General features: G+C 42.9%; 1 protein-coding gene across 1 annotated transcript in view; it reads right to left on the reverse strand.

Moving 5' to 3' along the window:
- HNRNPUL1 (heterogeneous nuclear ribonucleoprotein U like 1) overlaps positions 1 to 25,047 on the reverse strand; it is a 133,621-nt gene that overhangs the window by 106,369 nt on the left and 2,205 nt on the right. The gene's annotated exons all lie outside the window — the stretch shown is intronic.

The following is a 25,047-nucleotide window of genomic DNA, read 5'->3' on the forward strand; positions in this document are numbered from 1 at the left end:
GCTTATGCTAGGCTATTAGATTCATTCTTCATCATTAAGGGTCTATTGAAGAACACCCTGCTCTGTCTGAATGGAAATGATTTGACAAACATGGCAAATGCATTGGGGTCAGAAAGATGAAGCCACTTTCACTGTTGAGTGAAAGGGATGGTTTCAAGTGCAAGTAACTGTTACGTCATTGCAAGACTTTCGCACTCATTGACCTTTGACCTATGTTGTTTACCGGTGACATTTAGATTCTGTCTTTATAAAATCTATCTCTAGACCATCAATAGGAGCATAAAAACTCTGCCCCATTGTGCATTTAGAGGTTAAACTGCAAGCAAATTACGCAAAAACTAATTGTCGCCCCTTACAGAGATAAAGGCAAATGAGCATAGATGTGTCCTCACGTTTTCCTTTAAAAATAAGATTTTGAAAAGCTTTAGCAACCTTACTAGACAAAATATTGTAAAATAATTGAAATGTACAGATAGGGGATGTAAAATAAAGCATTTTTTCAAAAAAATTGAATTTTGCACTCATTGACCTTTGACCTTGATTAGTGACCTAATTACGCATTTTTGGGCTTGGCAAACAACAGATTCATATTCAGCATGAAAAACTACCCCAGAAAAAGTGGTTTGTTTGCTTTTACTCAAAAATGCCTCAATCATTCTATAAAGGCACATTTTCAGATTTTTTGACTAGGCTACAACTGGACAACCCTCCCATCGACTTTCTCAACAATCCTCTCCAAGAAGTTCTGTCGCTCAAGCTTTTGGGTCTCACTATCTGCCATGATCTTTCCTGGGAAAACCACATTTCCAAGCTGGCCTCCAAAGCCAGTCGCCGACTGGGCATCCTCCGTCGTGCGAAGTCCTTACCTTGGCACACCTGAGCTCCTCACCACAAACAAGGCTTTCATCCGCAGCTCAATGGAATACTGCTCTCCCCTCTGGGCCGGTGTTCCTGCCTCACACCTAGCTCGGCTTCACGCTGTTGAAACCAAAGCTTTCAGAATCATTGGAATCTCCTGCAATGAAGCCGATTCTGAGGGCTTTTCACTCACTCACTGCAGGCAGGTTGTTGGTGGTCTTTCTGTATTCTACTGACTCCTCTCAGGCCTAGCTCCCCCAGCTGTCCCCCAAATATTTCTTCAGGACGCACGAGATCTGCCAGCAGCCCTATTCTGTTGAAATTTCCAAAATCAAGACTCTCTGCTCACCTTCACTCTTTCATTTCTCTTTTTTCCCGGCTCTGGAAAATCTCCCACACTCTCTTCAATCCCTCTCCTCCCTCCAGGTCTTCAAAACAGCTGTTCACCACCATCTCATATCTTCCCCCATCCAAAACATTGATCTTTTCTACCCCTGTTAATACACCCCAAATCATCGACCTTCTATTCTGAAATTCCTAGTAGTGTTTATTTGCTTTATACCATGTACCCCCACCACCGCCACCCACTCCCCTTCTACCGATGTCCCTGTGCTCTACTGTTGTTGCGCTTGTGTGCTTTCCTCTCTCTCCCGCTCCCTTTATTGTATGTTTTATGTGCCTGTGCATGTTTTCGTGTTTAATGTGTTAGCTCTTACACAAGCCTTGACTGTATACAAAAGAATATATATATTCCATGAACCACTCCTTTCCGTGGCTAGTCACAAATAAATTCCAGTCAATCTTTTTGTAATGCTTCACTTCGAGAGCTACCATTGCTGCAGCCATATAACGATTTTTGAACTGTGAAGATGGACCATCAGACCAAATTGTTACTTTACATACTGCTTCAGGGAGATCGTCAAGGATCTTGTCCATGAAAGAGACGATTGTGTCCTTGGTGTCTGTCAAGTTTTCAGATACAATGACACCTGAATTGAACGATCCAGAATGCCAAACTGCTGATGTAAATATGCTCACTTGGCTCTTTTGCCAATGCACACTCTGGATTTCGTCCTGCTGTACACGCAGGTGTAATTTTCTGTGAAATCCACCTGACTGAGTGCCTGGTGTGGGTTGTAGTCTGTGGATGTCGCCAGGTCTTTCATGCCTTTCCAAGCCTGTGACTGCTGTCTTTACACATAGCAGTGCTCCAAAACCTGAGGGGTAAGCTCAGCAATGTATTGGTGTAGGTCATCAGAGTTGCCTTCTTCCACACACTTGCTGAGTGAGTCCGCCTTGGTCATCTGCTTTCCACACAGTCCACATTTGCATGACCGTATCTTTCTTTGTGTAACAAGTCGTAGAATCCTTTGCCATCTTTGCATTTCTCAGTTGTTCAGCCAGCATTTCTTGGTAGCTTGAGCACAGATAAGGGTTTCAGCAAACTGATGGGAATAAGAAGGTACACTGGCATCCACTTTGTGCAAAGCATCTATAGCCATGGAAAAGTTTTCATGATAGACACAGGAACACTTATGTGGTAATTTTGTTTTCTCAGCTGCACATGTCATGGCTGCAATTGAGCGAACTTGGACTTTCCTACTTTTATGTTTGGGAATTCTTCCACAAACAAAGTGTCTCCTTTATTGAGGAGGTGAGATGCCTGATCTGAACTCTGTTTTTGTTCCATCTTGCTCTCGCACAGTGATGACATCTTTTCTTTCTGGAGGCTGTCTACTGATGTCTTCTCTCTTATAGAAATTCTCGATGAGCTGAATGTTTTCTTCTGACCAATATACCCAAAGGCACTCTGAAGTGGAGGGCACAGGCAATTCATCCTCTGTGTGATGTGAGGAATATAAAATGCGTATTATTGCCTTTCTGCGATGTGGGTGCTTGGAAGACCTCTTTGGGCTCTTGCTACCGCTTTCTGCAGGGCTGGCAAGCTTCTATATCCACGATTTGGTGGAGTGGTGGGGTTGCTGTGGTCGGGATTCATCTTCTTGCGAGCTCTACATTTTGCGACTCGGGACTTCCCAGCTTTACGTCGTTCTTTTATCTTCTTCACCTGCAATGCTTTCGGTAACAAGCTCAAATCCTTCCTCCGTCTCTCTCTCCCACGCCTTGCTTGCTCTTTATTTCTCTCCTTGTACTCATAATACTTTCCTTCTTCTTTCAGCTTTTCTCGCCACCGCTGCTGTTTTTCTGCTGCAGTTAGTGGCATACTTCTGCAATTGAAATAAAGATGAAATAAAATGAAATTCCACAATATAGAATTTAGATTTTTTTTTCGTTTGTATTTTTCCATATACACTAACACATATTGGATTCTACATTGACAGTTAACACTGTCAATAACACCACCAAGACATAACACTCTTGATGCCAAGTTTGAGGTCAAAGAATGTGACTGGTAAATCAGAAGAAATACCATGAAATGGGGTGAATAGGGACACAAACTGAAATAAAGTTGGGAAACCTTTTTCGCTGAAAATTGATAACCATACTGATTTGTTGATATTTGGGTTGAAAGTGTTCTATTGTTTTTTGAAAAAGCAACGTATAGTCCCTATTAACCCCATATATGGGTTAAATAGGAATAAATAAGATTTTTATGGCTGTCCCTAATGCAGATTTGAAACCCTTGCTGTTCAACAGTCGTATCCACTTGTGAATTCCCTCAGCATGATTTGTGTATGTCACACACGTAGCATGTTGATTGACATATGTCACACACATAACATATTGCTATGTGTGACTGACGCTCTCAACCCACTGGCCATTTATTTGGAGAACAAGTGTTACGCCATGTCCCCCGTCGTTGAAGTGATGTGAGTTGACAAAGTGGAGGACGCAAGGCGGCCATCCTGGATTTGACATGGCGACCCAATTTTCAATAGCGTTCTCCCTTATGCATAGATACACCCACACACCAGATTAGAAGTTAGTAGTTCGTTTATTTTTCAAGATATTTCGCTCATAAGGTTCAGCCCATATATATGGTGGCGGCCATCTTGGATTTTGATATGGCGACCCAATTTTCAATAGCGTTCTTCCTTATGCATGGATACACCCACACACCAGATTAGAAGTTGGTACTTCGCCTATTTTTCAAGATATTCCGCTCACAAGGTTCAGGCATACATGGCATGAGACATACATGGCGGCGGCCATCTTGGATTTTGACGTGGGTTGCACCCACTCACCAAATTCGAATGCGGTCCTTCGCTTACGCACGCACGCACGGACGGAGGGGAAAACCATAGTCCCCCTTTCGCTCCGCGGTGCGATAAAACCTGTCAAAAGGGTTATCCAGTAATAAAAAGGGATGGCCTTATTTATGAAACTGCAGTAAAACATTTGCAAGTACTGCAAGTTAGAATGTTCCCAAACCCAATGCAAATCTTTCATCGTTGTGTGTGTGTGTGTGTGTGTGTGTGTGTGTGTGTGTGTGTGTGTGTGTGTGTGTGTGTGTGTGTGTGTGTGTGTGTGTGACAAATAAGCACAGAAAAAAACAAACAATTAAGGAAGCTGAAACTTTTTTGTATTATTTTTTCAATGAGAGAAATCATGGTTTTAATTATAAAAGTGCATTATCTAGATTCGTTTTCAAATAATTAACCACCAACCAGTAGAGAGGTCCATTCATTCTGCTTAAGTGAATCTTGCGGAAAACAAATACAACAATTTCTCCCCGAAAATTCAGAAAATTGTGGGCGTTTCAGTTTTGATGATTTATAACAAACAAGAACAATGCGACTGTCGCCAATATGCCTCCGCATAGTCCCACAATGGGTAGATGCCCTTGTTCACTGTCCTAAAAATAAACAAGTTTGATTTAAATCCCTGCAACTGTTTTCAAGTATCACATTTTCACCAGCCATGACAGGTTTCACATCGATCAATGAAGCGGTTTCAGAGAAGGATTTTTATTTTAAATATCGGCTTACAAGCTGATATGGCTGCCACACCATGTGACGTGTGATCTTTTAAAATGTACACTCTGCTGCATATGTATGGGTAGGAGATCATGTTTGTGAAGTTTCGTGTTGATCGGATAGGATTCGTTTTTCTATCCAAGATGACTGCCAAATCACATGACCTACGACATCATCATTTTCAAACTACAGTGGAACCTTGACTTACGAGTGCACCAACTTACGAGTTTTTCGAGATACGAGCCGTCGCTCGGGCGGTTTATTGCTTTGAGATGCGAGCCGAGATCTGAGTTACGAGCTTTCGCCACCCGCCACCAGGTGGGTTCCGGTCACGTGGTTATCTTGCCGTGCAAGTATCTCTGCCGTATATCGCTGCATTTTTGTTTTCGCATGTTGGTTATTTTGAGTTTACGCCAGTCGCCACCAGGTGGGTTCCGGTCACGTGGTTATCTTGCCGTGCAAGTACAGTATCTCTGCCGTATATCGCTGCATTTTTGTTTTCGCATGTTGGTTATTTTGAGTTTACGCCAGCCGCCACCAGGTGGGTCCGGTCACGTGGTTATCTTGCCGTGCAAGTACAGTATCTCTGCCGTATATCGCTGCTGTTTTGTTTTCGCATTTTGGTTATTTTGGAAAATTTCTTAGTTTTAACCACGGGTCCTAAGAAATTGAGTGCCAAGGGCAGTACTGAGAAGAAGAAGAGGATGATGTGCTTGGATATAAAACACGCAATCGTCGAAAAACATGAGCGAGGTGTGCGTGTTGTCGACTTGGTGAGGCGGATGTGAAGGCAGCTGAAGATTTTATTATAACTTTTGCCGAACTGATAGAAGCCGAACGATACATCCCCTAGCAAATCTTCAACTGTGACGAGACAGGGCTCTTCGGGAAAAAGATGCCGAGGAGGACGTATATAACGGCAGAGGAGAAGAGCATGCCAGGCCACAACTTGTTCAGAGTGCCGGCGATAGCTCGCCTTCTCTTTGTGGAAAACACGGTGAGATCCTTAACATCCAACAACTAATGGGACGCAAACGGGGCGCCGAGTTTAGCGGTACACACATTGATGAATCACCCTGCCTGTGATTCACCCATGACAGGTTATAGCTGGGTTGGGATTCAAACCCAGGCTGGACAGTTTAGACTTTAGAGTCAAGTGTGCGTACCTCCAGTCCAGGCCATCCTGCCAACTTGTATGCTGCATACAGGTGAAATATAAAGCGCGAGATATTTTTTATATATACTGTATATTAAAAAAAAAATTGGTGTGGTTTTTGGTGGGCTGGAACGGATTAATAGCATTTCAATGCATTTTAATGGGGAAATTTGATTTGAGAAACGAGCAAATTGAGTTACGAGCTCGGTCACAGAACGAATTAAACTCGTAAGTCAAGGTTCCACTGTATATGCAACAGTGGTGTTAGATTATATTTGTAAAATTTTGCATCGACAGGGTAAGCTGTTTCAGAGATATCATTAATTAAGATTTTGCTTAAATCCAATATGGCTGCCACACCATGTGACTAATGATGTTTTCCTGATCATCTTCTTATCGCCATGCCTAGTCAATGACACACAAAGTTAAGTCAATCGATTTGGTGGTTTTTGAAAGGTTTCAGGTAAAATCCAATATGGCTGCCAAACCATATGACCCATGGTCATAAATTTAATATTTCAATACAAATGGGTCATAGATCATGTGCATGCAATCTCAGATTTTTAGGATAAGGAATTTGACTAAAACATTTTTGGCTGGAATACCATTTCACCTGTGATATCATTATCATGCTTTTGTTCCCATTGGAAGTACTTTACAATGTGCCAAGTTTCAAATTTTTCCATTCAGCGGTTTCTGAGAAATAATTTTTTTATTATTATTTGCGTTTAATCCAAGGTGGCTGCTATACCACGTGACCTATGATGTCACAATTATCATAAAATCATTCTGCATGGGTGTCACTCCTAACCTGAAAGTTTAGCCTCAATCGGACATGTAGTTTTTTTGCTTTTTTCTCTTCTTTTTTTTGGGGGGGAAAAAGAATCGAGGCTCGTGAAAGAGCTAACATTTATCACACAAACAAATCAAACAGACAAACAAAATATAAAAAAGAGGGAGCGGGAGACTAGTTGGGGAGAGAAGGGGAAGCACACAAACAACATTTGAGAGCAGGGACACCGGGAGATGTGTGGGGGGGAGAGGGCTTGGGGGGAGGAGGTGTGGGAAGGGGGAGGGGGTGGGAGAAGTATCAAACACAAGGACACCAAGGACTTCCAGGAAAGAAGTTGGTATTTCAAAAAAGTGGATTTGGGGTGAAATTAGCAGGGGTAGAAAAGATCAAGGTTTTGGATGGGGGAAGATAAGAGATGGTGGTGAACAGCTGTTTTAAAGACCTGGAGGGAGGAGTGGGATTGAAGAGAGTGAGGGAGTTTGTTCCAGAGGCGGGAGAAAAGAGGAATGAAGGAGTGAAGGTGAGCAGAGAGTCTTGATTTTGGCAATTAAACCATAAGAGGGTTGCAGGCAGATCTTGTGCGACCTGTAGGAATATTTGGGGGACAGAGCCCAGAGAGAGCTGGGGGGGGCAAAGCCGGAGAGGAGTCGGTAGAAGACGGAAAGACCACCAACATACCTGCGGTGAGTGAGTGAAAGGCCCTCTGAGTTATCTTCATCGCGGGAGATTCCAATGATTCTGAACGCTTTGGTTTCAACAGCGTGAAGATGAGCTAGGTGTGAGGCAGGAGCACCAGCCCAGAGGGGAGAGCAGTATTCCATTGAGCTGCGGATGAAAGCCTTGTATGTGGTGAGGAGCTCAGGTGTGCCAAGGAAGGACTTCGCACGACGGAAGATGCCCAGTCGGCGACTGGCTTTGGAGGTCAGATTTGAAATGTGGTTTTCCCAGGAAGGATCATGGCAGATCGTGAGACCCAAAAGCTTGAGTGACAGAACTTCTCGGAGAGGATTATTCAGAAAGTGGATGGGAGGGTTGTCCAGTCGGTCTTTTCGGAGAGACATCGTAGGAGTGTGAGATTTGTCAGGATTGAAAGACATGTTCCACTTGTTTGCCCAGTCTGTGATTTTGTCCAGGTATGCAGAGAGTGAGGAGGTTGCAGACTGCCGATCTGAGGGATGAGGAATGGAGTGATAGAGAGTAGAGTCATCAGCAAAGAGATCGCGACGATTTTCAATAGAGTCAGAGAGATAATTGATGAAGACCAGAAAAAGCACAGGGCCCAGAACACTGCCTTGGGGAACTCCAGCCTGAACAGGGAGAGGAGATGAGAGAAACCCATTCAGGGCCACACGTTGACTTCGACTAGAGAGGAAGTCCGCCAGCCATGCGTGGAGATTTGCATGGATACCAAAGGAGGAGAGTTTGGTGAGCAGAGCGGGGTGCCAGACCGTATCGAAGGCACGTGATATGTCGAGGGAGACAGCTCTAATTTCCTGTTTAGCATTGAGGACCTCCATCCATTGTTGAGAAAGCAGAAGCAGCATGTCCAGAGTAGAGTGACCAGGTCTGAAACCAAATTGATGATCAGAGATCAAGCCACTGGAGAAGAGGAAAGATTTCATATCCGAAGCAATGATGGATTCCATGACTTTGCTGATAATTGGGAGAAGGCTGATTGGTCTGTAGTTGCTAGGATCTGCTTTTGCATATTTTTTGTGCAAAGTGGTGATGTTGGCTGATTTCCAAGCAGATGGCAGATGACCTTGAGCAAAGAGAGGGTGAAGAGAACAGAGAGAGGGAGTGAAAGAGAGGAAGAACATGATTTTAGGACCCGTGGGCTGATGCCGTCAGGTCCAGTTGCAGAATCAGAGTCGAGGGTTGACAGAAACTTTTCCACCTTGTCAGGAGGAAAGGACACAGAGTCCAGGAGCAGCTGGGTATGACTGGGTACAGAGAGGGATGGGTTTGGGACACAAGATTTAGAGGCAAACACAGAGTTGAGGCATTCAGCTTTTTCACGTGTGGAGTCAGCTGTGTAGTCGTTTGAGGTGAGGGAGGGGATGGAGCGGGCACAAACACCAGAAACAGATTTGACCAGACGCCACCAGGATTTGGAAGAGGGAGACAGAAAAGTGAGTTCGGTCTTGAGAATGGAGAGATATTGTTTCCTGGCTCTCTTGAGGGTAGACACAAACTTGTTTCGGGCTTTGTGAAAGGAAATGAGATTTCCTTCCGTTGGATTTGCTTTCCAGGAGACGAAAGCAAGTTGTTTCTGGGCAACAGCCTCACCACAAGATTCCATGTACCATGGACGGGAGGAAGGGTATGACAACTGAAGACGAGATGGGATAAATCTGTGCATGAGAGAGAGCAATTTACTTTGGAAGTATTCCCAGGATGAATTGATGTCAGAGGCGGTAGAGATGGGAAACCAGTCCAGATGATTGATGGCTGCTTGAAGACCGTGTCAGGTGGCCTGAGTGAAATGCCAGACTCGTTGACGCTGAGGAGGCTCTCTGAGAATGATCAGAGAGATGTCCACTTTAACAAGCACATGATCAGATGAGCCGATTGGAGCAGAAGAAGAGCAGCAGGCATTTTCAGGGAAGTTAGTCATAACCAAGTCCAGAAGAGAAGATGCTCTGTTGACTGAGATCCGGGTCGGGAAATTGACAGATTGTGTCAGTCCCAGTGAGTCGCAGAAGTCCTTTGCTGAGGAGCCATGGCTGGTGAGAGAGGGACCCACACCCAGCCAACTGGCATGGTGACAATTGAAATCACCACATATGAGGAAGAGAGAGTTGGGATGGGTAGATAGTTAGTTGGTCCATATTATCCGACAGCGAGATGTAGATGGAGTCATCACTGTTTGGTGGACGGTACAACACACATATGAACAAAAGGTGGGGGCGATGGGGAAGCCGTAGCCAGAGGTATTCCTGGGGGTGAGGTGGAGAGAGGGCAGTGCAGGGCGAGTGAGGAAGAGAGTTGTTTTTATAAAGATAGCAACCACACCTCCAGGATGAGGCTCAGGTCTATCATACCGGAGGAGGGAGTAACCTGGGAGAGATACCAAGGAATCAGAGACATCATGAAGGAGGAAAGTTTCTGTTAAGCAGATCACATCTGGTTTGTCAGAAGCAACCTGTATGGAGAGATCAGTCAACTTTGAGCGAAGGCTCGGATGTTTGAGGTCCATACCGTTAATGAAGAGGAAGGGTGAGCATCAGATACAGAACAGGGGGGGGGGGGGGGGAGGGGTAGGGTAAGATGTGGAAGAGGAGGAAGTGGTATGGAGAGCTGTTGAAGGTGTGTCAGAGATTTCAGAATAGCTTGGAGAAAGGGAAGGATGGGGTGGACAAAAGGTTTGATGGTGATTGGGTGAGGCACAACGAGGTGTTATTTGAGGAGGAGGAAGAGCGAGGCAGAAGGTTGGGGGAGATGAAGGAGAAAGTTGGAAGGGGGAAGAAGCGGGGACGCTTTGAGGAGGAGGGGTGAGAGGGGAGTCTAGGAGGGGAGGGGTGAGGGAGAGTCTCGGAGGGGAGGGGTGTGGGGGGAGTTTAGGAGGGAAGGGGCAATGGGGGAGATTTGAAAGGGATGGGTGATGGGGAAGATTTGGAGGGGAGGGGCAAGGGGGAAGATTTGAAAGAGATGCGTGATGGGTAAGATTTGGAGGGGAAGGGCAAGGGGGTAGATTTGGAGGGGAGGGGTGATGGGGAAGTTTTGGAGGGGAGGGGTGATGGGGAAGATTTGGAGGGGAGGGGTGAGATTGGATTTTAGAAAGTGTACGATTAATGGGAAACGAACATTTATTGCAAAATGAGTTTCTTGTGACCTTCGAGTCAAAATACGTTTGAGGACGCTGGAGGAGGGGTGGAGTGCAGGAGAGTTTCGGGAATGTAGAAAAGAGGAACTGTAAGAGATGGAATTTTTTTTTGGAATGAAAACTTGGATTTTGGAATTTTGAAAATTTTGAAATCTTCCACCTCCTCCTCTGGTTGCTGAGAAAAACGAGATTTAGCCTGTACAGACAGACGTACGGACGGACAAACCGAAAACATAATGCCTCCGGCCTCCTTTGGGGTGGAGGCATAAAAAAGCAACTTTTTTACACCATGACACAAGAGAGAAACCTTATGATAGGATCCAATTCATTTCTCATTACCCAATTCCAAATCTCCAATTTGAAGGCTCATAATCGGCTGAATCACCCAATCGACATGTCATGTATCGAGGTTTGTAAGTGACATGTCAGGAACTATATCATCTATTAATTTGGATATCTTCATTGCTTGGCATACGAGTGAGAAAAGTACCTCCCCCCTCCACCCCTTCAAACGGACATAACTACCAGTATCAGTAATTAAATAGGAAAACGTTTTGATGTAAAAGGTGACGGGAGAAGACGGGATGGGATGGGCGTGGAAAAGGACCCCCCACGATACCATCCGCTTACCTTTTGACACAAATACCAGGAACACAAAGCCCATTTCTAGTACCAATGTTCTAAATATAGCATTTGTTTTGTTTAAATACTACCTTCTGGTATATTTTTCAAATCATACTCTTATAGATCGCAAATCTGAAAAAAATGGCAAATTTGCACAGAACAAAAAATGAAAGAAGAGTTGAAATTGTTTGAATTGTTTTTAAAACACATTGCAGTTGTTCAAGTAAAGGCACGCCCCAGCAACTTACAAGTTACTATGCAGTTTATTTTTTAATCCATTTCCAATCAACATAAACGTTACCAATAAAAGTACGACTTTAATCTTAACCCATTCATGCCCCAAATGTTTTGAATTTGAAATATTTAAGTAAAACTCAATTTTTAGGATGAATTGGGCACAAATAGAACGAAAATGATATTTATTTTGGAAATAATGCATAAATAAATAAATGGTGTCATACATATAGGACACCTGGCCCCATACAAGAATGAACAAAATCTTCTTTTTATAATCACATTCTTTCTTTATGCTATTCTGTGATACTTTTTGAAGTACTTCACATGGACTCCTTTCTGGCGTTTTACACATATTGTTGTGGTTTTTTTGATGGCAGTGTGCATATGGGGTTTGCTTTTCTTGGGTACCACCCAGTGCGCAGTCTTGTCATACCTAATCTCTAGCATATCAAGAGATGGCGTCTTCATAACTGGAAAATGAAAGTTGGACTTGAAATGAAAATGAAATGAAAATGAAAAAAAAAAGAAAAAAGAAAATGAAAATCACAGAATGAAATTCAGAGCCGATTTCATTGCGCAGCTCTTTGAAGATGCGATGATTCAGAGCACGGCTTCGCACGTAATTCAGTTTCAACGACGATTTTTAGAACATTGGCCAGTTTTGAAGGCAGGGTTTTTGATGCCAGCGCGTGTCTGTGCAGGATGCAGTGCATGACGATGATGTTTGGTGCATCGGCCTTCACCAGCGCTCCAAAACCGGAGTTGCATCCCAGCATGGCTGGAGCTCCTTCCGAGCAAACTGCAGACACCATGTTCCACGAGAGACCGTTGCTTCTGAAGAAGTCGTCCACAACCTTCTTCACGTCAGCTGCCTTCGTCGTTGTTGTGAGGGGCTTGCAGAACAGAAAGTCTTCCTTGATCTCGTCTCCTTTGACATAATGCACAAATAAGATGAGCTGGCTCAAATTCAAAACGTCGGTGGTCTCGTCGAGTTGAAGGCTGAATTTCGTCGGGCTCGCGACTAAATCTGCAACTACCTGGGCGAGGATGTCGTCGCTCATGTCGTCGATTCTGCATCTGATAGTGTCATTTGAGAGTGGAACAAGAGACAACTTGTTTTCAGCAGCTTTTCCCAGCATGATGTTGGCCATCTTAAATGCGGCTGGTTTGATGAGTGTCTCGCCAACGGTGTGCGGTTTGCCCTGCTTTGCGATCAGGTACGCAACTTCATACGACGCGGTGAGGATCGGTTTGTCAATTGGAACAAAGCCGAGAGTGGGCAAGGTAGCACTTGTGTCGAATCGGATTCTCTTCAATTTGAATTCATCCAGCGTTGTGTCTTTGTACTGCCCCTCGCCGTGCAGTTTTTTGAAGTGTTCCTGTAGTTTTGCTGGTGCGAGGCTGGAGTTGCTCAACTTGACATTGCAAAGCATGCATTGACGACGCTGACTTCCGTCCCGTTCCGTCAAACACGTGAACCCGTACCGCACGTAATCCTCCGACCTAGGGCTGTCAACCGAGCCGAGACCGGGACTAAATCCCGGCGGTTTCGGCTTTTGAGACGGTCTCGGGACGGTCCCGAGATAAATTGATTGACGCAATTTCTTGGTAAAAAAATCCCGGTTAAAATTCCAACTTCTTGCAGATATTTTCCATAATAGAGTCATTTATTGAGCCATGCTTTCATTACTCTGCTTCTGCACAAGCATCATTTTTCGCAAGTGCAGCTGAACTGACAAACGATGATAGATAAAGTAAACTCACTGTTCCAGGATTTTCCCCTCGTCAACAAACAATGCACTGCAAACGAATCCGAATTCCGAATCCGGATCTTCACCAACATCTAATCATGTCGTCCTTGTCACACACGCTCCACACGTGTCACACGACATGTCACACGCATCTCCACAAAATTTCGTCCGAATCCGTCCACACCTTTTTGAGATATTGTGTTCACAAACAAACGGACAAACAGACAGGAGTGAAAACATAACCTTCATCTACCTTTGGTGGCGGAGGTAACGAAATCAGGATAAAGGTCCCAATGAAAATCCCCCGCATCGCGACTTTATTTAAACCGTTGAATCCTTCCGCTGTGTCACTCCGCCTCGCTCCGCCCCGCTGCGGTCACGTGTCCGTCCTTGGAGACGAGTTACGGAATGTGGTTGCTATGGTCTTTTGCACATTAATATCGAGGGACTCGCTCGAGGCTCCGTGATTGGAGGGACGATGTTTATTTAGATTAAAAACACGTTTATAACGGATTATTCTACACACAATGTATTAATACAAGTACAATACATTATGTAGTTTTATGAAATGAGTTTTTGATGAACGTTTATGTTCAATTGCAACGCTAAATCTATAAATTGTAAGAATCCCTCGGGGTTTGGTTTAACGGTTTGAATGTGAAAGTATTTTGGTTATCTTATCTCCACTTTAGGCCTGATAAGTTGATTACGTTTACTTCAGTCAGAGTCAAAATAAGGAGGGGGGGGGGGGGGGTGATCACTATACCGCCTGCTTTATAATTTACTAGCAGAAGTACCCGGCAATGCCGGGCGGGGGAGCGGAGGGGAACGGGAGGGGGGGGGGGGGGGGAGCGAGCCCCTTGGCGATCACAACTCACAAAATGATAATGAAACTCCAACCGGGACTCGAATATGCCTGGGCAGAAACATTTTCTCCCTCTCTCTGACATTCCGAGCAAGAAATTACACAACAATACAAACTGTAATGAGATAACCCGGTCCCATCGGTGGCCGATCATCTGCATGTAGGCGGTGTATTTTATTTCATCCCGGTAAATGGAAGCTAAGTCGGAATTTAAGTACTCAACATCAGAAATGAATTTTTTTCATTGTTGTTTATATATTGTAATGAAATTCCATTATTTTTGAAGCCTTATTATTTATTTCTTTATTTTTTTTTTAATTTTTTTTTATTTTTTACTTTGCCGGGAACCGAGCCGATCCGAGATCCCGTTATGAAAATTAAAAATTTATCGAGACGGTTCCGAGACGGGATTTTGAATCTAGCTAACAGCACTACTCCGACCACTTCCTTTTTCTGCTTGACATACTGCAAATAAAAATAAAAAAAGTAACAAACTGATCTTAATTGAGTTCGGGCAAATAATTATATGACAAAAAATTTTTACGTTTCTTAAATGTCCTATTTTCTGCATCTCCCATTATTAACCCCTTTGCCCGCATTTCTTCTTCGACCATCTTTAGCCAAATCTTTCTCGGTCTTCCACTTCCTTCTACATTCATTTCCATCACTCTTCTCAACCAGTCACTTTCATCCTTCTTCAACACATGACCAAACCATCTCAACCTGTTTCTCTTCACAGCATCCATCACAGGCTCTATTCCCATCATCTTTCGCAATTCATCATTTGTCTTCCTCTCAACAATACTCCACACATCCACCAAACCATTCACATTTCCACCCTTTCCAGCCTTCGTTGCTGCTCTACGTTCATTACTCATTTCTCGCTCCCATAAATCATAACACACCTTTCCCTTCAGCTTCAACGACACTCCACTCCACTCCGTTCCCGAAAGGTCACCAATAATCGAGCAGAAATAATAGTATGTTGCCTCCAAGAAAACAAACTTGCATATACAGAGCATTCAGAAAGTATTCAGACCCCTTACTTTTTGTCACATTTTGTTATGTTGCAGCCTTATGATGAAATAGTTTCAATTCATTTTTTCCCTCATCAATCTGCACTCAATACCCCAAGATGACAAAGAGAAAACAGGATTTTAGAAAGTTTTGCAAATTTATTAAAAAGAAAAAACTGAAATATCACATTGACCATCACATATATCACAAATATCACATCACAATATCATATGACACAATATCACAAATATCACATTGAAATATCATATTGACTGATCTATTCAGACCCTTTGCTATGACACTTGAAATTTAGCTCAGGTGCCTCCCATTTCTCTTGATCATCTTTGAGATGTTTCTACACCTTGATTGGAGTCCACCTGTTGTAAATTCAATTTAATGGACATGATTTGGAAAGGCACACACCTGTCTATATAAAATCTCACAGCTTACAATGTATATCAGAGCAAATACCAAGCCATGAGGGCGAAGGAACTGCTTGCAGAGCTCAGAGACAGGATTGTGCCGAGGCACAGATCTGGGGGAAAAAAAAAATCTCTGCTGCATTGAAGGTTCCCAAGAGCACAGTGGCCTCCATAATTCTTAAATGGAAGAAGTTTGGAACAACCAGGACTCTTCCTAGAGCTGGCCGCCTGGCCAAACTGAGCAATCGGGGGAGAAGGGCCTTGGTAAGAGAGGTGACCAAGAACCTGATGGTCACTGTGCCAGGGGTCCCAGCCACTTTGATTGACAAAATAATAGGAAAAATAGGAATTCTGATCACAAAAAATAGGGGTTTAATAGGAAAAAACTAGGAAGTAATAGCACAGATTTCAGCATTGGAACAACATCGGTAGCTTTATTGCTGCAAGATTTATGCAAATACATGTACATGTATGGGCATGGACACACCCCCAATGAACTTGGGCCCACCCGTCTTAACATCGACAACAAAAACTATGACTTCTTCTTTTTGGCAGCCACCATGGACTCTATCAAAGTCTGCTTTTTCTTCTCCACTTTTCTCTGCGCCTCCCTGGTTTCCACCATACGAGTCTGTGTCTCTTGAATCTTTTTCTGAGCAGACTCAAGCATGGCCTGAGCTACTGCAATTTCAGTCATGTCACCTTTCTTAAGCGCCACCTTAAGCTTTTTATTTGCTTGATCAAGCAGACTGTTGCTAACAGTCAGTGACATCTGCTGAGATGACTCTTTTGCTGCCAGAGATTTCTCTGTTTTCTTCAAGTCCTCGCTCTTACGAGACAGCTCCGCTGCCTTCTCTACAGCAATCTTAGCTGTTCTCTCTCTTTCTTCTTTCTCTTGCCTGGTTTTCTCCCTGGCTTTCTGTTCATCTTCCTTGGCTTTTCGTTCTTCTTCAAGTCTCTGCATATAGTGCATGTGAGCAGAACGTCCTAACGAGAGGAGTCCCTTTGTGACTGGGACCATTTCGGGCCGGTCACCATACAATCTCATGCCATCCATTGTTGCACGGAGACCATTGATTGATGCCTCGCTCAGACTAACTCTCTCCTTGGTGACACTTTTCCCACTGATTGAGAACGCGCGTTCCACGTCACTGTTTCCGTGAGACAGTGCAAGGACAATCCTTATCATTTGTCTCACTTGGGGGAATTTACAGTTTCCCGTACAGCCTTTTAAAGCCAACACTTTTCCCCAGTAACTGTCCACTCTCTTCATGCAGACTTCTTCATTCTCCTGTGTTTCCTGGGACCAGTCAGTAGGAATGGCTTCCTCTTGGTACACCTTCCATTCATCTGCAATGCTGTCACTGTCAATATTCCTCTTCAGCTGTCTGGACAGGCTCTTGGCTGATTCAAGAGACCATGCAGCAGTCCTGTTTTGTGGCTGCAGACATCTGGCATTCTTCAGGATTTTGTTTGTCAATGGAAGCTTCTTTTGTAGGTGTACTATGGCTGCCTGGTAGCACTTCCTCATCCCAAGATACATCCTTTCCCTCTCAGAGACTTTCAACTTAGCGATACACCGTCGGGTATCCTCTCCCACACCCATGGATTCATTCTCCAGCTGGTTTGCAACAATGGAAACATCGAGGTTTGAGATGTCTTTCACAGCATCAACTGAAGGAGTCTTCATAATTCTTCTGATCAGTTTTTTGAGCAGGTCATGGAGTTTGTCATATAGAATGTGCACAAGTGGTTGCTCTGACTGGAAGAAGGTGAGGAACTCTGCAAATGTTGCTGCCAAGAACTTCAGGAAATGCAGTTGAGCTTTTATTTCCGGTCGCTGTAGTTCTGTTTTGATTCTTTTGTACCTGGGTTTAAACATGTCCTTTGGCTGCTGCTTTGGAAGAAATACCAAGAAATACTCTTTGAGAGATTCCCAGATCTCTATCAGCCGCTCCACTGCAGGTCCCAGTGTCAACCACCTGCACTCGACATGCTTCAAAGGCTTTTTTGGAACAGCACCCAATTTATGCTGAATGTCTTGAAAATCAACAGATCTAGCAGCAGAGCCTTTGAACCAGTAGAAAATGTCCACTGCAAGCTCAGTTAGGTTTCCACAGTACTCTGCAAGTCCTTTGGCAAAAGCATTGTGTACTGTATGGAGAGTACATGTCCCTACATCAAGGAGACCAGGGCCCCTGTTGTCGAGAATGGCTTTGTCAATCTGTCTCCACACAGTGGTGCTCACATTAGGCCCATCACTGCCGAGCATGATAATATCCTGAAGCTGCAGTTTCGATTCATCCAAGGCAGAGATTATTTTCCTGGACAAATCTTCTCCAGTTGCATGACCCATGAGGTAAGTTTTGAGGTGAAATACTAATATCTGTTCCTCGGCATCAGACCAATACCGTACACGGATTTCTAGTTGCTTCAAGTTCTGTTTATTGGTGGTTTCATCATACATGAGGCTGAAGCCAGAAGCTGAATTCTTAACATCAGTGACTATCATGTCCTGAAAATAAGGACCTGTGGCTTCGCTAATGAGATATGAAACTTTCGATGAGCTCATTGAGAAACCATCCGGGATAACACCAGGAAACATTGCCTGCAGAAGATCCTTCAAACCGTCACAGGAAGAGTAGCTCAGATTCGAACGAACAACTTTCAATGTCCATAGAAGTTCTGCTTTTGTTATAGCGTCTTTTTTGGACATACAGACTAAAGCTGCACGACTTGGCTCATCTGTAGAAGCTGACCCTGATGCTGAAGCAGATGAAGTTGATGGTTGAACGAATGTCAGCAACGTCTGTGACCCACCCAGCAGTTCCTTCGCACGCTTCAGGTGCCCTTTGTTTTGGGCATGTTGTGTCAGTTGTTTCACACCCTGATTGTCACACCTCACTTCCGAATGGCACAACGAGCAGTAAGCTGAGAACACTGAGGACTTGCTAGGCTGACACCAGTCAGAAAGCCTACATCCATGTCCACTTTTCAACCACTCTGGGTTAAATTTAGTTCTCCCACCAGGCATTATACTGCTGGGAGTATACCTGTCAAAAAGAAAACAAATATGAGATAAGATTAAATGAATTAGCATAGAAAATCCTAACCTGTTAACGCATGAAGTGGAAAGAACTGTGAACCAAACAGTTTTTTTTTTCAAAACTGAAACATAAGTTAGTAAAATAATGAGAACAAACAAAGTAATTTAAAGGCAAATCAACAAATTTCTTACCGGTCTGCAGATTATACCTGAAACAAGAAAGATGATAAATAACATGTCCTAACATGTTTACCACCCGATAATTGCATTTTCTCCACTGCTGAATAGCTTGAACACTAATCTGAGTTCAAGCTAAGCGATGACAATTCAATTATGTATCTTTGGTATTGTTGTTGTACTATCTTCAGAAGATTATGAAACAACAAGACTTTAACAGTCTTTATTGTTTTTTGTTTGTTTGTTTTTTTATTGTCCTACATTGCTTGCATTACCTATTGTGCAGCATTGCGTATGTAAATTTTAATTCTACTGTAATTTTGTTAAAAGCTGAATATGCAACTACCACACGAAAGTATACAGAATTAAGTTGTAATCCCTATTTTGTGTCGTGGTCCTTCTTTATTATCTGCAATTAAATGATGAAATGTGTGAATTGTCGATTGAATTAGTTCTTTGCCAAATACTATTAGTTTTAGGCAAAATACAATCTCATTGTAATAAGCGAAAGATTGAGTTAAACATGTAGTATCAAATGTCAATGTTTAGCAAATTACTAGAAAGTTCAATTTCAGGTAGAATCTTTAGGGAAAGGTTGTTAGTAATAACTGAATAACCGCAAAGTTCACAGTTGGTTTTGTTACTCTAAGTAAAGTACAAACCTTAAAAATTGAGCTCAGCTGAACTTTTGAAATAAGACAAAGGACAATGATAATGGTCAAGGTATCATTCAGTCATTCTTCACAAAGTATATGAGATAATCCAAGAGAAATGCGTGATAAACATAGTTATATTATTTTCATCTCATTTTATCTTTTATAATTCTGTTACTGAATAGCATGAAGCACGAATCATAAAGGTAAAACAATTGTTTGGAAGGATATACTTAATATTAGGACAAAGTCAAAAATAACAATAACATAATATACATAAGATATACATATCATTTCCAGTCGAGATCAATAACAACACGTACTTTACACCATGGTGTAAACGACATGCCTCCACTTCGTACAGTATTTATTTGTGACGTCATCACTGCATACTCAATTTTTCCTCAACACTGCACTTTGTTGAGTCCTCAAAATTGCACTCACCACTTGTGAAATCGATCGAACAAACGGTTTTCGAGAAAAAGACAGAGACATATGTTCTTCGGGGATTTGAGCTTAAAGTCGTTTTGGAAATTTGTCTTGCGATTATGGACCCAGAAAGCAATTCCATGGCTGACGATTGGTATAGGAATGTCTGTTCTGACGCTTAGATACAGAAATTCTACTAATTAATATATCAATTTAAATTTTGGAACATTGAGGGTTAAAAAATAGGAAAAATAGGAATTTCCACCAAAAAATAGGAGATTTATAGGATCCTATTAAAAGTAGGAATAAATAGGAAAAATAGGAGGGCTGGGACATAATATGTTGCAGCCTTATGATGAAATAGTTTCAATTCATTTTTTCCCTCATCAATCTGCACTCAATACCCCAAGATGACAAAGAGAAAACAGGATTTTAGAAAGTTTTGCAAATTTATTAAAAAGAAAAAACTGAAATATCACATTGACCATCACATATATCACATATATCACAAATATCACATCACAATATCATGACACAATATCACAAATATCACATTGAAATATCATATTGACTGATCTATTCAGACCCTTTGCTATGACACTTGAAATTTAGCTCAGGTGCCTCCCATTTCTCTTGATCATCTTTGAGATGTTTCTACACCTTGATTGGAGTCCACCTGTTGTAAATTCAATTTAATGGACATGATTTGGAAAGGCACACACCTGTCTATATAAAATCTCACAGCTTACAATGTATATCAGAGCAAATACCAAGCCATGAGGGCGAAGGAACTGCTTGCAGAGCTCAGAGACAGGATTGTGCCGAGGCACAGATCTGGGGGAAAAAAAAAATCTCTGCTGCATTGAAGGTTCCCAAGAGTACAGTGGCCTCCATAATTCTTAAATGGAAGAAGTTTGGAACAACCAGGACTCTTCCTAGAGCTGGCCGCCTGGCCAAACTGAGCAATCGGGGGAGAAGGGCCTTGGTAAGAGAGGTGACCAAGAACCTGATGGTCACTGTGGCTGAGCTCCAGAGATCCTGTGTGGAGATGGGAGAAACTTCCAGAAGGACAACCATCACTGCAACACTCCACCGATCTGGGCTTTTTGGCAGAGTGGCCAGACGGAAGCCACTCATCAGTGAAAGACACATGAAAGCCCGTTTGGAGTTTGCAAAAAAACACCTAAAGGACTCTCAGACTGTGAGAAACAAGATTCTGTGGTCTGATGAAACCAAGATTGAAATGTTTGGCCTCAATTCTAAGCGTCATGTCTGGAGAAAACCAGGCACCACTCATCACCTGCCCAATACCATCCCAACGGTGAAGCATGGTGGTGGCAGCATCATGCTGTGGGGGTGTTTTTCAGCAGCAAGGACTGGGGGACTGGTCAGGGTTGAGGGAACAATGAACAGAGCAAAGTACAGAGATATCCTTAAAGAAAACCTGCAACAGAGCGCTTAGGACTTCAGACTGGGCCGAAGGTTCACCTTCCACCAGGACAATGACCCGAAGCACACAGCCAAGACAACACAGGAGTGGCTTCGGGACAACTCTATGAAGGTTGAGTGGCCCAGCCAGAGCCCTGACTTGACTTGAACCCAATCGAACATCTCTGGAGAGACCTGAAAATGGCTGTCCACCAATGGTCCCCATCCAACCTGACAGAGCTTGAGAGGATCTGCAGAGAAGAATGGCAGAAAATCCCAAAATCCAGGTGTGCAAAGCTTGTCGCGTCATACCCAAGAAGACTCGAGGCTGTAATTGCTGCCACAGGTGCTTCAACTAAGTACTGAGTTAAGGGTCTGAATACTTATGTCAGTGTTATTTCAGGTTTTTCTTTTTAATACATTTGCAAAACTTTCTAAAATCCTGTTTTCTCTTTGTCATTATGGGGTATTGAGTGCAGATTGATGAGGGAAAAAATGAATTTAAACGATTTCAGCATAAGACTGCAACATAACAAAATGTGAAAAAAGTGAAGGGGTCTGAATACTTTCTGAATGCATTGTAGATTTTAATTACACAATATATAGTTATTTTTTCCATTTTCTTTAACACTTTTGGTTATTCACCAAACTTTAAAATATACTCGAAATCTTCTCTTTTACATATTCCCACAGTAGACCCCTTTGGAGCTGCCTCACCTAACCCTCTTACTTGCAGGTAACAAATTCATCATCTCCTCACCACTTCTTTTCACATTTGTTCATGACCTTTCTTATTCTGTCAAACTGTTTCCCCGCCATGAGTTTGTACCATCCGACACATCACTCTTCCACGAGCCTGTTTTATTAAAATTTTAATAAAAAATTGGGGCAATACCCCTGGTGCTCACCTGGTAGAATAAACAGTATACTGCACTGACAATGTATTTTAAACCAATTTCAATGGTTGCTGGAAGACAGGGCAGCATGTCGAATCATAGTAACATAATCACAAGACTTTAAAGTTTAAACAAACAAAAAAATACCTATTTTCGGGGGGCAACCCCCCCCCCCCCCCCACCCTCTCCCCTCCACCCCGTATACCTCCTCAGACCCAATTTTTTGTAATGCCTTGAACAAACATTGGTACATCATGAGTGATCAAAGTTGTGGTCAAGTTTCATTGAAATTGTGCATGTCGTTTCAGAGAAAAAAGCAAATATCTGTTTTGATTGGTCACAATCCCATCAACGGTTTTGGAGAAGAAGTTGCAAGTGTTTACGGACGGACGGACCGACGACACGCCATCGCATAAGCTCCCCTGAACTTCGTTCCAGGTGAGCTAACGAGAACGACACTCTTCGACACTCTTCGACGTCAACCGATATGCCTCCGCCCACATTATTACATCATTATAATACTTGTACCAAGTTTGATTTAAATCCATACAGCTGTTCACAAGCTATCACATTTTTACTTGATATGACCTCTGACCTTTGACTCCAAAATCTAATCAGTTCATTTTTACATCATTCTGCATAAGTGTACCAAATTTGGTCAGAATCCCATCACTGGTTCACAATTTACCACGGTAACAGTATTTTTTTTACCTAACATGACCTCTGACCTTTGACCTTGTGACCCCAAAATCTCATCAGTTCATCTTCACCTCATTATACATACCTGTACCAAGTTTGACAAAGATCCCTTCAGCCGTTCTCAAGTTATCGCAGTAACAAAAACATATCACGGACGGACGGATGGACGGACAACCCGAAAACATAATGCCTCTGGCGACTTCATTGACGGAGAAATAAAAAATTAAATCGCCAAAAACGTTGGCGTCAAAGAATATAACCTGCATAATTAAAAGGGGACATTTTGAATTCTATGAAATATTTGCCAGTAAAGTGTCAGTTCTACTATATTTGCCAGTCAGCTCTACCTTGTTCTTCAACAAGTAAAGGGGGGAAAAGTCTAACGAATCGAACAACCCAAAATAATGCACAAAATTTCAGGTCATCAACATATCAGCACATTGAATTTTGTTCATTTGACAATGCCGACTACAGATTCAGTCAAGAGTTACCTGGTGCAGATGTTAAGCATACCAAACTCGGAGCGATGCGGAGTGCGACATCGAGGTATACAGATCACAGTAGATCTGAGAATGAACGATACTTTATATTAAAATAGCCCATGGGGGACTGACAGATATTTATCCTCGATGTCTGAGAAGAATTAAAATAAATCACCTGAATTTGAGGCAAAACCCAATTTTTCAGCCTCTTATACGAACGGATCCAGATGGGGAGCACCACCCCACGAGACCTTAATGTTGTGATGTATTGTACTAAATTTGGTCCATTAATCAGTCATGTCGTTTGTGAGGAAAATATGTTTCAGTGAATGAGGGATCAGGGGAGAGAGCTCATGACCAACTTTCCAGGGGAAATACGGCCATGGGGAGCACAACTTATGGTTAGGGCGTGGTCACGATGTCGCATGGCTAGTGTGGTCTGGATCTGGTTGTCAGTTTCTGAGAAGATTTTTGAATGAAATACCAATATTTGGGGAAACCCCCCTTTCACCCTCTTTATAGGGTGCGTATCCTAATGGGGAGCACATTCCCATGAGAACTTGCTATCCTGATGCATCGTACCAAATTTGGTCCGTATCGGCCATGTAGTTTGCGAGATGTTTTAGTCAAATGTTAACGGATGTGTGTGTGGACGGACTACCCACTCCATGATGATATTTCGGAGAAATAACCGAAAAATATTTGTGTGCATACACAAACCGAGACAGCCCGATTATAAAAGCCTCTCATGGGCCTTTGGGAATAATGGATGATGCCATAACAGTAGAATTGAGAATGAACAATCTATACTAAAGTAGATCTGCATACACAAGTACAATATGCCTCTCCCGTACATTTGAGAACAGATGAGGATACAGTAGATTCCAAAATGAGTGACTGGTATTAAAGCAGCAGCTTAAAGGTTGGAGCATCCGCTCTGAGTCTGGGAATGTCTTTGATTTGAACCCTGGCCGAATCATACCGAAGGCTTTATATACTACTTGCTGACGTGCTGCTTCCTTGCTTGACGCTCAGGATTTAAAGGACAGAGCACGAACTAACAACCAGAGTGCATGCTTGATGGGCCTCATGCCCTCCTCCTATAGGGAAGTTCGTCATAAGGGAACTCCGATTGAAAGTAGATATTTGTGCAAACACATAAACCGACACAGAGCAATTAAAACAGCCTCTCCAATCCCTTTGGGAATGGACGAGGTTAAAGTAGATTTAAGAATGAACAATCTGTATTCAAGTAGATCTGAGTGCAGACACACAGCCTCTCCCAACCCTTAGTAAATGGACGAGGTTAAAGTAGATTTAATGGGCAAACTGTATTAAAGTAGATCTGAGTGCAGACAAACAGCCTCTCCAATCCCTTAGCAGACGAGGTTAAAGTAGATTTAATGAACAATCTGTATTCAAGTAGATCTGAGTGCAGACACACAGCCTCTCCCATCCCTTAGTAAATGGACGAGGTTAAAGTAGATTTAATGAACAATCTGTATTAAAGTAGATCTGAGTGCAGACACACAGCCTCTCCCATCCCTTAGTAAATGGACGAGGTTAAAGTAGATTTAATGGGCGATCTGTATTAAAGTAGATCTGAGTGCAGACAAACAGCCTCTCCCATCCCTTAGCAGACGAGGTTAAAGTAGATTTAATGGGCGATCTGTATTAAAGTAGATCTGAGTGCAGACAAACAGCCTCTCCCATCCCTTAGCAGACGAGGTTAAAGTAGATTTAATGGGCG

This window comes from Myxine glutinosa, chromosome 1 (assembly GCF_964187855.1).
Source record: "Myxine glutinosa chromosome 1, kmMyxGlut1.1, whole genome shotgun sequence".
Taxonomy (NCBI): domain Eukaryota; kingdom Metazoa; phylum Chordata; class Myxini; order Myxiniformes; family Myxinidae; genus Myxine; species Myxine glutinosa.